The sequence below is a fragment of the Carlito syrichta genome, unplaced genomic scaffold (assembly GCF_000164805.1).
Source record: "Carlito syrichta isolate Samal-C Ts95f unplaced genomic scaffold, Tarsius_syrichta-2.0.1 Scaffold307733, whole genome shotgun sequence".
NCBI classification, from domain to species: domain Eukaryota; kingdom Metazoa; phylum Chordata; class Mammalia; order Primates; family Tarsiidae; genus Carlito; species Carlito syrichta.
Genome location: NW_007251829.1, coordinates 1110 through 13226, shown reverse-complemented (window position 1 = coordinate 13226; position 12117 = coordinate 1110). Strand labels below are relative to the sequence as shown.

The window sequence follows — 12117 nt, the reverse complement described above, 5'->3', positions numbered from 1 at the left end:
TCTTTGAAAAGCAGTACAGACATCCCCTCTCTAGAATAGTCATCCAACAATTGTGAATTGAGGAGGCGCTATCTTCTAGAAAATTGCTTAGATGCAGAAATTCAAGAAAAATTCCACAAGTTAAAAAGAAAGAGCTGCCATGCTGATGCAGCCTTAGCTCAGATCCCGAATTTAAACACCCAGTCTCTCTAGAATAGTTGGAAATGGCCAGGCCACAGGGAAACAGCCTAGTAAAGACCCAGGGTGTCAAGAAAAGGCTGCACTCCATGGACATGGTCATCAAGGGGCCCAGGGACATTAAGAAAAGTTGTCTCAAGAAGGTACTTCAAGATCAGCGCATCAGGAGAACACAGAACACCCAGCCATTGTGGAGCATGCAGCCGAGGAAAGGCTGCACAGGAGACCAGCTCTAAGGGAGCCGGAATGGCACCACAGGGTGCAGAGGCCCCAGGAGCTGGTTGGCAGCCTCACCCACATTGCTTTTGCTCACACAGGTGCAGAAGGCCTTGGTCTCTTCCATAAAATAAATGGGTGTTCCCCCAGTCAACACAATGAAAGCCCTGTCTGGAGATCAAAATGAGTCAAAAGACTTACATATTTGTTTTAGATGATGCCAGTATGAGAGTAAAAGCAGGAAGGCCTCCAATCCAGTTTTACAATCCAGAAAAAAAATACCACGTTCATAAAAGTCACTTCCATGTTATCCATAGAGCACCCAAGGCCAAGGAGAGTCAGAAGTTCAGGAAGGAAGGCTCACTCGGTGGACTGTTGCTTGCCAAGAAGTCCCGTTTCCTGAAGTCTGAAACCTCATCAACTCACCCCTGCAGGGGGCTTTTTCACCTTCAGCAGACCCGAGTCCTCAAGAAAACCCTTTTCCGGATTATTTGCTCTTTCAGAGCCAACTACAGAAAATATTATGGAAAACCCCACATCAGGAACTGCTTCTCAAGAAAACAAGTTTCTGGAAAACTCCATAGTGCCAGAAGGCACTATCTCTGAAGACCCCATGAACACTTCCGAGGCTGACTCTATCGCACTTGCCTTTGACCCCATGTTGCCCATCAGAACGACCAATGAAATGCAGTGGGAGTTCAGCAACCCGGGGCCTGAGCTGTCTCTGATGCCACACAACCTCATGTATCTGCTCTTCCTTCCCCAGCGGTCCAGTTTGAGAGTTAGCTAAATCAGCAGTTGCAGTCTCTCATCCCCAACAATGATGTGCGGGGGCTCATTTCCCATGGAGGATGAGCTGGGGAGAGCACCCACAAAGAGCCCAGGGCTCTGGTACTACTCGTTCTGGCCTCGTAACTTTGGCCATGATAGTGACCTCACACTTTGCTTATTAGAGAATAAAACAGATCCAACACAAGACAAACTACTAGTGTGCACTGAGCTGATTATTGAGCCAGAGATGCCCTCAGACAAGTCAACTTTCAGTCTTTCAGGCTTCATGAAGGAGCGGCTGGACCTCCATGAAGAAAGCGATGTCATCCCCACACTCAATTATATCTTGCCTTGTTTCTCACAAGGAAGCCTAGAGGATGTGTAATCAACATTGCTACCAAACCGCTTTTGTCAAATGTTCAAAATGGAGCTCCGATCTTTTCATAAGCAATACAGACAGCCCCTCTCTAGAATCATCATCCAGCAGTCCAACGTACGAAAGTGAATTGAGGAGGCTCTATCTTCTAGAAAATTGCTTAGATGCAGAAATTCAAGAAAAAATCCACAAGGTCAAAAAGAAAGAAAGAGCTGCCATGCTGATAAAGCCTAGCCTCAGGTCCAGAATTTAAACACCAAGTCTCTCCAGATAAATTGGAAATGGCCCGGCCACAGGAATACAGCCTAGCAAAGACCCAGGGTGTCAGGAAAAGGCGGCAGACCGAGGTCATGGTCATCAAGGGACCCAGCGCCATTAAGAAAAGGTGCCTCAAGAAGGTACGTCAAGATCAGTGCATCAGGAGAAAACAGAAATCCCAGCCATCTGTGGTGCATGCAGCCGAGGAAAGGTGGCACAGGAGGACAGCCCCAAGGGAGCTGGAATGGCCCCACGAGGTACAGAGGTCCCAGGACCTGGTGGATAACCTTCTATACAATACATGGGTATGCCCCGGGACACCTCCATGAAAGCCCTGCCTGGGGATCAAAATGAATCAAAAGGCTTGACATATTTGTTTTAGATGATGCCAATATGACAGTTAAAAGCATGAAGGCCTCCAATCCAGTTTTACATCCCAGAAAAAAATTACCACGTTCATAAAAGTCACTTCCAGGTGACCCACAGAGCACCCAAGGCCAAGGAGAGTCAGAAGTTCAGGAAAGAAGGCCCACTCAGTGGACTGATGCTTGCCAAGAAGCCCCGTTCCCTGCTGTCAGAAGCCTCATCAACTCACCCTTGCAGGTGGCTTTTTCACCTGCAACAGACCCCAGCCCTCAGGGAAACCCTTTTCCAGAATTCTTTGCTGTTTCAGAACCAACTACAGAATAATTACGGAAAACTTCACATCAGGAACTGCTTCTCGAGAAAACATGTTTGTTCTTTTCAAAAAGAAAGAAAGAGCTGCCATGCTGATGCAGCCTAAACTCAGATCCCGAATTTAAACACCAAGTCTCTCCAGAATAGTTGGAAACGGCCAGGCCACAGGAAAACAGCCTAGCAAAGACCCAGGGTGTCAGGAAATTTCTGTACACCATGGACATGGTCATCAAGGGGCCCAGGGGCATTAAGAAAAGGCACCTCCAGAAGGCACCTCAAGATCAGCGCATCAGGAGGAAACAGAACACCCAGCCATCTGTGGTGCATGCAGCCGAGGAAAGGTGGCATGGGAGGCCAGCCCCAAGGGAGCCGGAATGGCCCCACAGGGTGCAGAGGTCCTAGGACCTGGTGGGCAGCGTTCCATACAATACATGGGTGTACCCTCAGACACCTCCATGAAAACCCTGTCTGGGGATCAAAATGAGTCAAAAGACTTGACATATTTGTTTTAGATTATGCCAATATGACAGTTAAAAGCATGAATGCCTCCAATCCAGATTTACATCCCAGAAAAAAATACCATGTTCATGAAACTCACTTCCAGGTGATCCACAGAGCACTCAAGTCCAAGGAGTGTCGGCAGTTCAGGAAGGCAGGCTCACTTGGTGGACTGATGCTTCCCAAGAGGCCTGTTTCCCTGTAGTCAGAGGCCTCATCAACTCACCCTTGCAGGGGCCCTTTTCACCTTCAGGAGACCTGAGCCCTCAGGAAAACTCTTTCCAGAATTATTTGCTCTTTCAGAGCCAACTACAGAAAAAACTACTGAAAACCCCACATCAGGAACTGCTTCTGGAGAAAACATGTTTGTGGAAAATCCCATTGTGCTGGAAGGCACTATCTCTGAAGAGCCAATGAACATTTTCGAGGCTGACTCCATTGCACTTGCTGTCGACTCCGTGTTCTCCATCAGACAGACCAATGAAATGCAGTGACACACACACACACACACACACACACACACACACACACACACACACACACACGAAGTTGTGAGTATGTGGAAGGGATACTTTCACATACTAGGGGAAGCTAAACAATCCACATGTTGATTCTGATTCCTAAAGGTTGTTACTCAGATTCGACAGTTGATGAAAATTCTGATGACCAGGGAAATAAGAGTTTGACTAGCATGGCTGCCCAGGTTGGAAGGCTGAGACCAATCAGGGCCACATCTTACAAGCAAATAGGGTCTCTAAGTCTCCAGGGCTGTGAAGCAGAAGAGCGTACTGTTCAAGAACTCTCTGCCAACCATCAAATCTCCTTTGGACACAGCCTGTCACATTCACAACACGTTGGAGTTCAGGAGGAAACACAGGCCAAACCATGTAACTCCGTGACTACTTCCAGTCTCACATGAAAGTAGCCAGTTGTTTCATAAGAATCCTATTTGGACTGGATAAAAAAAAAATGTGGTACATATACATGATGGAATATTATGCAGCTATAGAACACAAGGCAACTTGGATGGATTTAGAATCTATCATACTCAGTGATCTATCACAGAAACAAAGAGCAGAGTTCCATATGTTCTCACTCATAAGTGCACCCGGAACATTTACCATAATAAGACTATAAGAAAAGGATTGGCAATAGTGGAATACTGCCAGGGTGGGGTGGGGACACAACATCAATAAGGGTACCTGATCTCAAATCAGTCAAATTTCAGACCAAAAGGAGGCCCAAACTTTACCTGTACGATGTCCACTTGTATACCTAATCCTGAATTGTACCCAGCATCTTTGAAAAATATATATATGATATAGATATAAAAGATACCTATTTCCCAACACTAGTGCCAGCAATGAACACTGAAACTGAATTCTTAGTTCAAAAGCACAAACTACAGAAACACAAGCTAAAGAACTCTCTCTTCAGAAGAGACTTTATTTCTTCAGAGAAAACAACAACGGCAATAATAATAGCTAACATAACAGTTGTGCTTCCTATGTAAGCACAGTTCTGAGTTTCTGCATCTGTCATCTCATTGACTCTTACACTGTCCCCCTAAGGTAAGTTGAACTACCAACCTCAGTTTGCAGATAGAGACTGCAGCTTAGAGATACTAAATATCTTCAAATCTGTCTGGCTATAAAACCTAAAATTCTATTAAGAAACCTAAGAGACAGAATTAGGATTCAAACCCATGTGTGCAAAGCTTACAAGCAGTATTCTGTGTGACAGGCATTGAGAAAGAGGTCTGGATTAAACACCTTCTGTGTAAACTGAGGCTAGTCATTATATATCTGTAAACTGGGGACAATATTGGCTGCCATTTTTCTCACAAATGTCACAAAGAACAAATTTGAGACTGCTGCTGTGAAAGAATTTAGTGAATGAGAGCAGAATATGGCGTGCTTTAGAGATCCATATTTTCATCCAATTAAGTTTCAAAAGAGTTCATTTGTTCATTGACGTTGAAGTGCTTCAAGGACAAGTGAGAAAATCTTCCCTAAAACCACAATCAATAGTTTCTGGAATGCATCTGACAAAGCCTTCTATTTGAATAGCCAACTTCAGAGCTGTCTTCCTTTTCATAAGGAACGATAATGAACCTAAGTCCTACCAAAATAAATGGATTTAAAATCCTTATATGAATGATGATTGTTATATGTTTAAAAAATAAAAAATGCAACCATAATTCTGAGATCCTTATCTTAGTGACTAAGGGCAGAGAAAGCACAAGGGTGTGAATGTCTCTGCTGTGGGCACCTCCTGGCAGAGCCCCCGTGTACTACCACGATCTAGCTGGGCAGGTCTGGTCATACTAGAAGGGAGATCAGGCCAGGGGTTGGCAGAGGTCTCAAATCTCCTGCAGATTGCAAACTGACCATCGTGGGACACTTCGACAGACCCCATCTTCCTGGGCATCCAGGGCTAGAAGGTCATGCTCAAAGCTTTAGAGGTAGTGCAGGCGGTCTGGCTCCTACCTGGGCATCACCTCGGGAGCCTAATCCACCACACTCACCACAGCACTGCCTGACTTAAAGCCCTAAGCCCGATTCCAGAAAAAACAGTATCACCTGGCCACCCTTTCTAGGTATCTATATTTGATTCTTCTTCTGCTCAAGCCCTTCCATGAGTAGGAAAAGGACTCAATGTGTACAGAATAGTCTAAATCTTTAGATGATGACTTAGCTGGGGTAACTGAAGTCACAAGAGATACGATTTGAAGGAATCTTTTAGCACAAAGCAAGTTCTCAACCAAAAACTGAAAGGACACTATTTCCCTCGTCCTCCTAAGCTTCTTAGCAAGAGGTCAGTTCTATGTCTTTTTTTAAATTGGAAAATGTTGTTTATTTAGAAAGTAAATTAAAGAAAAAGAGAGAGAGAGAGAGGAGATTCACCTCCCCAAAGTAGGGGAGAGGGGCAAAGTTTAGGAAACATGCTGGTGACCATAGCTCAAAGAGCACATGGCCACACCAGAATTTAGTAAAGCAAAGGCCAGCTCTAACATGTTAAATACAAAGGTTCTGTCTGGTGTTGCCCAAGGTTAAAACCTGTATTGTAAGGCAGAAAAACTCTGCCCAGGACTCCAGTAGCTTAGCAAGAGAAGGGTCTGGTAAATATGTGAAAAGGTGAGTTTCAGAAGTAAGAAAAAAAGAGAGATCCTTCCTGTTTCCCAATCCCCACCCCCACTGAAAACAGACCTTCCTCCACTCATCCACAGGCTCTGGCGTCACACCCACTCAGGGTTCCTGCACTGATAGGACCAGTAGCACCACCTCTAAAGCACAGAAGAACCTCAGGCTTTGCTTCTGAAATGGTGTCATGGTGTCTTCATTTGCCCTTTCTTGAAGGTCAGAAAGCTCATGAAGCTGTTAGGATTTGGAGTCAAAGGTCTTTCAAAAGATCTTTGGACTTCAAAATGTCTTGCTATAAATGAAAACTGGGCCCAGTGTGGTGGCTGAAACCTGCAATCCCAGCACTTTGGGAGGCCGAGGTAGGAGGATGGCTTGAGCCCAGGAGTTTGAGACCAGCCTAGGCAACAAACAGAGACCTCAGCTCCACCAAAAAAAAAATCTAAAAAGTAGCCAGGTGTGGTGGCCTGTGCCTGGAAGTCCCAGCTGCTCAGGAGGCTGAGGTGGAAAGATCACCCGAACTCAGGAGTTTGAGGAAGCAGTGAACTCTCATGCTACTGCACTCCAGCCTGGGAGATAGGGAGACAGAGTGAGATACCCATTCAAAAAAAGAAAGAAAGAAATGAAAACTAAATTTCAGTAATTCCAGCTAAGAGTTAAGTTGTCCAATGGCTTCAAAAACAAGTAAGATTTACAAATGAACTACTCGATATAGACACACACTTTTTATTATATACCACAGAAACACTGGACAATTGTGGACACCATCGTCCAAGTAATTGATATTATTATTATTAATTCTAGGTGGCAGGCCGATTGAGATATGTGCACTGCCCTGGATGGTAGGAGGCCTCTACCATCTCCCACAGCCCTGTTCAATCTGACTGTCTAAAGTCAAGCATTTCGACGTTGAAAGGAGAGTTGGTTAGTAAAAGAAAACCTACCTTGATGATCCTTTTTGACCATCCATTAAAACCATAGTAATATGCCAGTTCTTGGCATCACGAGCTGTTTAGGGCAAGGGCCTGATGTTGAACTGCCTTATGTATTGGGCCAAGGTGAACCTAGAGTCACAAGAGATAGACCACAAATAGCACTACCTGCCAGAGTGTTCCTACTGGATACACATGAGATTTATCAATACTGATTTCTCTGAGTGATTGTGAAGATTAAATGGGACAGTTCATAGTAAGCTCTTGATACATGATATTTATTATTTTTAAGCCACAGTACTTTTCTGCATCATTTTAAGGGCCCCTGATATATTAAAAAGTAACTTTTGTTGGTGCGCAGTGATAATGAAAGTCACCACTGAAACCTTGCAGAAGGAAATCACAGGGTTGTAGGTGAGCAAAGAAAAGAAACCCTTTTAGCCTTCCCATCCAGGAGCTCTGGCTTGAGCATATAACCCAAGATCAGGTAAGATGACACCCCCAAGTTAATAACCCCTGTTAGTAGAGGGGTAACCATGCATCTACACATTCTACAGGAAGCTGAAGCAATTAGAAGTGCGTCTGCATTGACAAGCTTCTTCAATAATGCAATCTCCTGTATTAACCCTCTAAATGTTACTCATTTCTGTGGATGTCTTACATCACCAATTCTTTCATATATGTCTATTTCATTTTTTTTAGTGTAGTATATGAATATAGTCATAAGATTCCAGCAATACAGATAAAGTCAAAGCATCATTACTTCTCTATTGATCTGTTCCTGCATGCTCCTCTATCAACAGTTTATAAGCCCCTAAGTGCCCAAGAGAACTGTATCTTATCCTTTTCTCATTCCCAGAATCAAGCACAGTTCTTGGCATATGATAGAGGATTGATGATCTGTTGAGTGAATGAATGAATGAAAGAATGAGCAAGTTAAAAAAATGAAATTACTCTAACTGAAGAGAAGAATTGCAGGTTGGGAAGCAAGAACAAAGAATAATATTCATCTTATTTTTAGAGACAAGAGCTTGTCTTCCTGTGTCACCTACGCTGCAGTGCAGTGGTGCAATCATAGCCCATCGCAGCCTTGAACTCCAAGCCCAGGCAATCCTTTCCCCTCAGCTTCCTGAGTACCGGGGACTACAAACATGGGTCACTGGGAAGACTGGCCTGTACCATGAGTCATCAAGGAGCTTTTCTGAATGACCAGGAGGCTGCAGAAGAACTCTGAGCCCTAGGTAGTACTGACTGTTGTAACCTTTGGGTGACGTTGCCACAGTTCTTGCTGGAAATCATTTTTCTTCATGCCACTGAAAAAAAAACCTCTCTCAGGTGTCTTACGCCTTTCCTTGCTTTTCTTTTAAAACATTATTCTTTTTTTCTGTTTGTGTAATAGGCAGAAAAGACAGGAACCATGTTTACTTGCCAAAATATAAAAGAACATTTAAGTTATTAATAATTAATAATGATGGAGGTGGGAGGTAGTAACGTAAGGCTCTGAGCTAAGTAAATAACTCTAATAGGAATGTCTTCGCCTCCCACCTAGATACTGACTTATGGAACATTTCCTTCATGACTTTACTAGTGATTTTGTGTTGCAAAATTCTCAAATAAAGCTTGTGAGATGGTGTCAATGTCCAAAGAGCACTAAAAACTCATTTTTCACAAAATGATATCAAGTATCTTTTTCACAGTCTTTCCAGTACCATCCGTAATATCTGAGTGGCTCCGAGAAATGGTCAGAGATCATAGACCCCAAATTAAAAGATGTCAGATAGATAATCACTCCAACCACAGGAATTGGAACCAGGATGGAAGAGGGTGCTGAATAGGCTACAGAAGCAGAGCCAGTGTGCCTTGTCGCAGTGCAGAATGGAGCTCTCACATTCAATCTATGTTAGATCAATGGGGAAAGGAACGTGGGCAAAGTGGGCAGCAAGATCAGCAAGGGGGCAACAAGATCAGCAAGATCAGGAAGTCACCAATCTGGAAGTGAAACAGTCCCTGGACCCGGAAAGGCTTTCGGTGTGAGGCACACAGTGAGGTTCTGTGGTGGGACTCTGAGAGAGTAAAGCTGGCTGGTATGTTAACATAGAATAGGGTTTCTACAGTGCCTTAAAGAGTCTTCTAGCAACTGAAGGGAGTTCTCAACAGGCAGTGTGAGAGTGAAGGTGAGAATGATGATGATGAAGAAGCATCCCTCATGTTACACCTGGCAGAAGGGCCTGTCACTCGCACACTTTTTAAAACCACATAAAATAAATACAGCTGGGCATGGTGACTTGTGCCTGAAACCTCAGCTACTTGGGAGGCCAAGGCAGGAAGATCACTTGAGACCAGGAGTATGAGGCCAGCCTGGGCAACACTGTGAGACCACCATCTCTAAAAACTGGGGGGAAAAAAGAGTAAATATAAGCAGAACTTTGGTGAAGATGTGTTAAATACAGGGGCAGCATAACATGACATGACATTTAGCATCAGTAGGTCTGAGTTCGACTTCTAGCGTGCACAAACCTTGACATGAACCTTCAGCAAGTCGTTTAATCATCCTGAGTTTGAGTTTCTTCATCTAACGGAGAACTGGAGGATTCGTGTGGCAAGGATCTGAAAATATTCTGTAAATCAAGAGTGTGGACCAAATGCTAACCTATCCGAACTGATTGCAGACCTTCATTCCAGCAGAGCTAGGAGTTTCCTGTCAGACTCACTTTAACCGGGGAGTTCTGAAAAAACGGCTTCCGGTCGTATTCCATCTGGGTCTGCAGGTGTCCCTTGCAGAATAAAACTTGACTATGGTGTAGAAACCCGGACGGGCCACCACAACCTTCAGGAACACCCAGACTGAATACAGAAGGCCAAACTGCGAGAAGACTGTGAACAGAGAAAGCTGCGGGGGGTCCCACGCGAGTTAGTGCACAGAACCCCATGCCCAGAAAATCACATCTACCCTCCCGGTCCCCAAGCCCCTCCTCATGGAATCCCACACCCAGAGAACATACACTCCCTCCCAGTCCCCAAGTCCCTCCCCACGAAGGGCGCAGCTCGACACACATTCACGCCACGAACACATTTTCCTCTTAAACCCCACACTCTGAGAAGCGCCAGAGGCAGCATGTACCGGCTGTTGGACGGAGCTTCTCTAGGTCTCATCTGCTGTGACTAGGTGACAGCTGGGAACACCCTAGAAAGGAGAGCCACTCAGTGGAGGCTACCAGGCAGGTGACTCCGGAACTCCCCGGAATACCAGGTATTTTAAGTAATCTGGAGATGCTTTAAGTATGCCAGAGGTTATATGCAAATAGTATGACGTCTTTTTTTTTTTTTTTTTGAGTTGGAGTCTCACTCGGTCACCAAGACTGGAGTGCAGTGGCCGCTCCTGGCCACCGCAGCCTCGACCTGCTGGGCTCTGGCGATCCTTCCACCTCAGCCTTCCGAGTAGCCGGAATTACAGGCATGCGCTACCACGCCCGGCTGATTTTTTTTTAATTTATTGTAGAGATGAGGTCTCGCCTACCCAGGCGGGTCTCGAACCCGTGGACTCAGACAATCCGCTCACCTCAGCCTCCCAAAGGCGCGGGATTACAGGCTGAGCCACCGAACCCGGCTAGTATGACGTCTTATAAAGGGACTTCAGCAGCTGTGGATTTTGGTGTGTGTGTGTGTGTGTGTGTGTGTGTGTGTGTGTGTGTGTGTGCCAGAACCAGTTCCTTGCAGAGGATAACTATACTTTATTCCTTTATTCCTTTGTGTTTCTGAGTAGTATTCCAGTTCTGTGGCTGTATCCAGTTGTCCACTCATCAGTTTACAGACATTTGGGTTGTTTCCAATTTGTTTTCAATTATGAATAAAACTGCTGAAAAAACTCATATATTTTCATCTTGGGGGGGTAAATACTTAGGGGTGGAATGGCTGCATCACATGCTAAGTGCATGTTTAACATTTTAAGAAATGGCTAAACAGTTTTCTAAAGTGGTTGAAACATTTTTCATTCCCACCAGCAATGTATGAGAGTTGTGAGTGCTCCACATCTTCAGCAGAGTCTTCTATTTCAGTTTTTAAAAAAATGTCAGCCTTCCTACCACTAGGTGTGTAGTGGATCCTCATTATGATTTGAACTTGCATCTCTTTAATAGCTGATGATGTTGAATGTCTGTTCATGTGCAAATGCCTTCTTGACTGAATTGTCTGTTGAAATCTAGTCCCATATTTTAATTGCATATTTATTTTCTAATTATAGAATTTTTCCTCTAATCCTATGAGAAGTTAATTATTAACGAGTGTTAAGAGCGTTTTATGTCTTCTGGATACATATCCTTTCACATACGTGTTTAGCAAATATCTTCTCTCAAGCTGTGATTTATCTTTTCAGTTGGTTAAAAGTGCTTTCTGATGAGCAGAAGTTTTAAATTTTGATGAGCTCTAATTTAGCAGTTTTTTCTTGCATCGTTTTTGCTTTTTTGTGTCTCATCTGAGAAATCTTTGTCCAAGAACCCACCCATTGTCTAATCCAAAGTCATAAAGATTTTCTCTTTTGTTTTCCTCCAGATGTTATATAGTTACACTTAGGTCTTTGATCCATTTTGAGTTAATCTGCACGTATGGTGTGAGGCATTTTATGTTTTTTTGTGTGGTTTAAAAGAAAATGTTTCTGTAGGGCCTACTGTGAGTGTGTTATACAACTTACTGTAACTTAAGTTGTACCATCTCCCTCCAATACAGCCTGCCAAATAGAAGCCCAGTCATAAGACTGGTGGGGGAATTACGGGAGGTTGGTGTGTGGAAGGGCCCTTCATTCAGCACTCTGCTCCAACCATTTTGTCAGGTCACTTGGTTATCATCTCCACATTGTCAAATCCATTTCCTTGCTCTAGCCTCATCTTCCTCAACCTCCTATAGCATTCCCATATTGGCTGATGCCTTCCTCTCTGGACAAAGATCTCATCATCAACCAGTTTCTCACTTAGTGATCTAAGGCCGCAGAAGTCCATCTGCATTTTCTTGACCATTAGTGACTAGGAAAAGTGCCGTCATGCTCTGTAGTCACTTGCCAACAAGACCGTCAGGAGGT

General features: G+C 44.2%; 1 pseudogene; it reads right to left on the bottom strand.

The window, feature by feature from the left end:
- Positions 1–4941: 4941 nt before the first annotated feature.
- LOC103266978 lies at positions 4942–12055 on the bottom strand (annotated as a pseudogene).
- Positions 12056–12117: the final 62 nt, after the last annotated feature.